This window comes from Crocodylus siamensis, chromosome 7, assembly GCF_052110815.1.
Source record: "Crocodylus siamensis isolate JL-2025a chromosome 7, ASM5211081v1, whole genome shotgun sequence".
NCBI lineage: Eukaryota > Metazoa > Chordata > Crocodylia > Crocodylidae > Crocodylus > Crocodylus siamensis.
The window spans coordinates 79455176-79461400 of NC_143401.1; positions in this window are offsets into that span (position 1 = coordinate 79455176).

Sequence of the window (6225 nt, forward strand, 5' to 3'; positions counted from 1 at the left end):
GCTCTTTGCATCCATAATAAAGCCCTGAGGAGCTTCCCCTTTCCCCCCATCATTTAACCCCACAAGTTCCATAACTCAGGTGCCCCCCCACCTCCATTCAGGTGAAGCAAATTAAATGCAGTTCCTTCTAACACCTGTCAACCTTCTTCCTCCACTGGGCTGAAGGTTCATTTGCAGAACAAAGCAGAATATGTCTGCTAATTGGAATAAGTGGCACAGTCTTTGAAGTGTTCTCAATCCCTGCTAAGCATAAGAGAGTCTGGGGTTAGAAAACAATATGGGTCCCTTCAACGGCAGCACAAAGTTCTCAGTGTAATTTCAACTTTTTGCACTATTAATCTGTTGTATTAATCTAGCCCTTATACCTGGATAGAGTTTCTTAGTGGTGAGCAGTGTCTTTTATTAAGATCACTATGAGTCATACTCTCAAAGCTGCATCGAACATTTCCAGAGCTTATCCACCTTGGAGAACACAGAACAGCAGCAAAGTCTCCCAATGCCTGAAGAAGGGTGTTTGTGCCAGAAAGCTTGCAAGAAACTTTTTCCCAACTACTTAGCTGTTCTGATAGAAGATATCGCATCTACCGAAAGAACCTTGTCCTCCAAAATGAGACACTTTAGCTGCTCTGGATTCACTGCTCATCATATCCGTCGTTCCAGAAATGTATCTGTAAACCACCATCCTCCTGTTTCTTGGTTTACCCATCAGTCTTTCCATGTTAAAGAAGTCACCTACCAAGGAAGCGAGATAAATTGGAACCTTCACATATAAACGTATAATATCTGCCAATGCCCAGGTTGATGGGTAAGTTGATGATAGCATAGGCTATTGTAAATTCTGGCAGAGCAGTTCAGTGATAGAAATTTGTCAGAAAACCATTGCAATTTAGCAAATGTTGAGAGAGCTCCAAAAAGAGTCTCTGAACGGGCAGATTAGCAAGGACAACTAAAGAGTATACCATCTAAGTACCTTCCACAACAGGAGCCATTTACAGCTCTGTTGGAAACCTGATTGAGAATTAAACTGTCTGTCCCCTAGGTGGAAACTCAAGGCCAAAGGATGGCAGGAACCCCATGGAGTGCAAGGGATCTCACTGACAAAAGAGATAGTCCAAAGTAAAGAAAAAAATTTGAAACCCATTTTTAGTTAATTTTCAAATATGTTAGTATTATATCTTACTAATATACCTGCTTACGTAAGTCCGGTGCTTGCTTTTGAATGAACTATATTGTATTGACTTTCATCTTAGAAACATCTATTTCTTTAAAAATCCCCTAAAAAATGAGAATCAGTAGCTGATCATAAATCTTAAGATTTCCCATTAACAGGTACCAAATAAAAACCCACTTTGTAAGAAAGGCAGCACAGCTAACAAATCTGCCGTGACAATTTATTGAGGTTGAAAGAACTGCAATGAGAAACTCTCTTAACTATAAACATACACCAAGCTTCAGCTCTTCAAAGATTTTGGTCATGCTTAGACATTTAAGCACTGCGGATTTGCCTCACATAAACAAGCAGATGTCTGGGTAACTATACCAATGCAACTCATACCACTGAGGGGAAAAAAAATCTATTTCCACCGATGTAGCTTAGCTTGGTTTCGAGCAGAAACAGTCTCCTTTGGTGCAAATAGTTGCTGTGCCCATCTGCGCTGGTGCAGGTTCCCAGAGGGGTGCATCTACAAGAGATGCGTAATGCACAGTAGCCTAATAAGACTGTGCAATAGTGTGCCAGGCAAAAACTGTGCTAATACACTACTGCAGAGTAGTATTAGGCTACTGCTCAGTAAGCATCACTAAAAAACCATGGACTGATGCTACTGTGCAGCAACTGTAGTTACTGTGCATTTACTTTAGTACTTAATTAAGCAAGTACTAAACTAAACATGTAGTAACTACTGCACATTAATGAATATGTAGATGCACCTAGTGTAGCGAAAGCCTCAGGTCCCTCCCATGTAACAATTTAAGAGGTTCTTAAAATGTTCAGGAATCTTTGCATTATGCATCTTGGCTGAGTGTCTTAAAATATTACAGTGCTATACAAGTACTACTGGAAATGTTATTCTTTTTTTTTAATAACATGGTATCAGTTGGCAAACAAAATAATGATCTTTGCTACATTTCAGGAAATTATATTTAATATACTTTATTGAAGTGAGTGAGGGAAGAACAATTTAATTGAGAGAGCTGCTATGAACCATATTTAACCTCCAGTGTACTAAATGGAGTATTTCCAGATAAATTATGGTTTTTAATCTAACTTAAACCATTATGTACATAAACACTATGTTTTTGCTATTCTAATAACTGCCAGTTTGGACTTATCCACTCTTTTTTATCATCTTTTCCTCTCCCAAGACAGAATGCTGCATTTGAACTTTAAACAATATTTTTAAAGTTATTCTCTTTCATTTCTTCTCTGTAACGTGTATACAGTTGTATATTCTTAAATCTGAACATAATTTCCCTGAATTAATGTACTGGTCTTCCTAGGAGTTTCTAAAGGACAGGGGATAAAAATCCTATTTTGTCAGCTGAGTATTGTGATATATTCATATTTCATCTACACTGGACTGTATCCAATGATCTGTTAGTTCAACACCCTGATTAATATTTAACGTATATTTTACTAGCACTTTAAATTAAGTTTCTTGCCTGCAAAGATTAATTACTGAATGAACCATATTGAAACCTTATTATTCCCATAATTCATTTATAGGGATAATCTTGGTAAAACTTAGTATGTGCAAGAAGTTAATAACATGACAGTAATGGAAATGGTTCAAGATTTACATTGATTTCCCTGGCCTTGAAATAACTATCCCTAAGTTGTATCAGCTGCTATGCTGTGGCAACTTCATTTACAAAAGGCAAAAATTATTATTTTTAAAAGAAAAAAATGAAAAAATACTTTTATTTTCTCACAGTATAAACTCTGCACATTTTCTGTTTCCTTCTTAATATATTGTACTTTTGTGTCCATCCTGCAAAGATCTTAAAGTCTTTTGCAAACACTAATTAATTGAATGCCCTCAACAGCTGGGTAATCACTACCATCCCATTTTACAGCTGGGGAAATTGAAGCATTGATAGCTTAACTTGCTTGGCAAAGGTCACGGAGAATAAGGGCAGAGATGAAAGTAAAGCCCTGCAAAGGTCTTTGCTCTCCATGACCCAGTTTAAGGTTAAGATACATTGCTTTACTTTAAAAAAACCTCACCTTTTCCACAACTCAGAATCAGCTAGTTTTTCCAAAAGGATATTAATAACTCGTGTTTATCACGTTGTCCAACAATCTCTATTATTAAAAAAAATACATCAGAACCACTCACTGCATTCTGTGGAAACCACATTCAGATAGATTTGAATGTAGTGATTTTCTTTAAAAAAATACTCCTTTGGTGTTTTGACTTCCTTTGTGGGGAAAAAAACATCTTTCTCCTCCCAGTAACCAGGCAAGGTTTATTCCATGTGCTACTGCTCTCCCCACCCCAGGGTACTTTGTACCCTGGTCCCAGTGGTACAAAGTAATGGCAATGATAACAAACAACAGCTACACAACTACACAGAATAAGTAGGTATTAATGGGGTTCTTATTTTTGGACTGTTACTCTTTATTCATTGTCCAATTCATCCTTCCACCCATTCATCAAAGACTACTTTAGCCCATAAATCTACATAGTTTCATAGTTGGGAGGGTCGGAAGGGACCTGAGCAAATCATCAAGTCCAACCTCCTGCCATGGCAGGAAAGAGTACTGGGGTCAAACGACCCTGGCTAGGTGTCTATCTAGCCTCCTTTTGAAGACCACCAGGGTAGAAGCAAGTACCACTTCCCTTGGAAGTTGGTTGCAGATCCTAGCCACCCTGACTGTGAAGTAGTGCCTTCTGATATCTAGCCTGAATCTACTCTTGGTCAACTTATGGCCATTATTCCTTGTTACTCCCGGTAGTGCTCAGGGGGAACAAGGACTCTCCCATAGCCTGCTGGTCACCCTTGGCCAGTTTGTAGACAGCCACCAGATCCCCTCTCAGCCTTCTCTTGTGGAGGCTGAACAGGTTCAGGTCCCGTAGACTCCGCTCATAGGGCCTGCCTTGCTGCCTCCCGATCATGCAAGTGACCGTCCTTTGGACCCTCTCAATGCTGCTGTCCGCATCCCTCCTGAAGTGTGGCACCCAGAACTGGACGCAGTACTCCAACTGCGGCCTGACCAGTGTTCATAGAGGGGGAGGATCACCTCCCTGGACCTGCTCGTGATGCATCTGTGGATGCATGACAAGGTGCGATTAGCCTTCCTGACCGCGTCCCCACATTGGCAGCTCATGTTCATTTTGGCATCAATAATGACTCCAAGATCCTTTTCTGCCTCTGCACTGACAAGAAGGGAGTTCCCCAGCCTGTAGGTATGGTGCTGGTTCTTCCTCCTCAGGTGCAGCACCTTGCACTTGTCAGTATTGAATCCCATCCTGTTCTCATCTGCCCACCCCTGTAACCTGTCTAGATCTAGTTGCAGCCTGTCCCTCTCCTCCAGCAAGTATAGATGAAATGTTGTCGCAGAGCACTTCGGTGCTCTTCTCCTACAAAGAGGGGAGGTGTGTAGCAGGACACTAAGGTGCCTGCTAATTGGAGAGCTGGGATAACCACCCAGATGCAGGTTGCTAGGGTAACCAAAGGGAGCTAATGACCCACACTGGCCTGGTCAGCTAACCAGAAGGGGCAGGGCCTGGCCCACATATAAATCCCAGGGCTGAGGCTAGGAGGGCAGTTTCCTGGAAAGGAGCTCTGCTGGACTGAGCAAAGAGGAGAGGCCAGGCTGCAGGTACGGCCTGAGACTGGGGAAAGATGGAGCAACCCTGGTGTGGCAGGAAAAATGATGTTGTAGCCAATTGGCAGAGATGTATGTTATAGCCCAGGGGCTTGAGTTTTCTGTTTACTGTTTACAACTGGTGGTTTGGGTGAGGCTATTAGGTGTTGCAGGAGGCCTCATAGGGGATCCACGGTAGTGTGGGGACCCCAGCCCCAGGCAAAGGGGGCAGCATGAGAGGCCCCAGGCAAAGGGGGAAAAGCGAGACGCCTCAGATGGAGGCTGCGGAAAGCCAGAACGCCTGTGGGGCACAGTGAGAGACAAGGGCTGTGGCTAAGACCAAACAACGTCCGATATATCTGCGAGGCTTGGGGTGTGGTACAGGGTGGCTGGAGCCATGCAGAGCACATAAGGCATGGAACACCCATTATAGAAACAAGACAAATGATAGCAGGAGAACCGTGGCCAAGAAGATGAAAGGCAGCCTCCCTTTAATATATATAAGACCAAGACATGGCGGGCAAGATTTGAGGATGCTTTGAGGAGAACTTGGCATGGTAAGGGGGCACTAGCGGAGATCATGGCCACCCCTAGGACCCTGCTCCGTGACAGATGTGTATCAATGGGACATGTAAACTGTTGACTGATTTATTCATACAGTTTACCCACTTTACTTGGGTACTATGAACTTCAGTTAAAGTCAGAATGCATCCAGCCCTCCGTGGAAGATAAAGGGTCAAAGAAAGTGTTCCACTTTTGAGCTGGGTCCAGCTACACTCTCATCCCTTACCTTCAAAATGAGTGCAAGGCTTTGGATTATTGGCCAGAACTTTTGTGGCAAAGACATCCTGCCTTCTTCCATACCAGACATGGGCTTGGTACCACATAAGAAAAGGAAGCACAGACTTCCCACATTCAGATGCCACATTGCCAGAGCCATTAGGCTTACCACAAGTACAGACCAGTGGGAGAAGCCTGCTTGTGACATGCTTTATGTGAGGAGAAAATTGCACATTGACAACCACATGCATCTTGGCAGAAGAGAAACCTGTGTCCAGTGGCAAGGAGATACAACACAACTGGAGTGACTTGTCCAGTGCAACCTTTGCCCACCTTTGCAGCTGTTGAGAAGCTTGCTTTCTGCATTGAGGTCTTTGTGTTGTGTTGAACTCTTCATCTGATACTGTCTTTGATCTTACCACCAGGGGTGACCCTACCAGGAGTAGAAGACTCCCAATGGTGTTGCTCTTAAGGTCATTGGTACATGCAAGTCTCTCCACCCCGTCCATGGAGAGGACTCTTCTCTCTTTTCTACAGCTGTGAAACTTGGGTGATCTACAGGGACCACCTGAAAACTCTGGAACATCTTCACCAGCACTTCCTCTAGAAGATCCTTGGCATAAAGCGGGAGGATC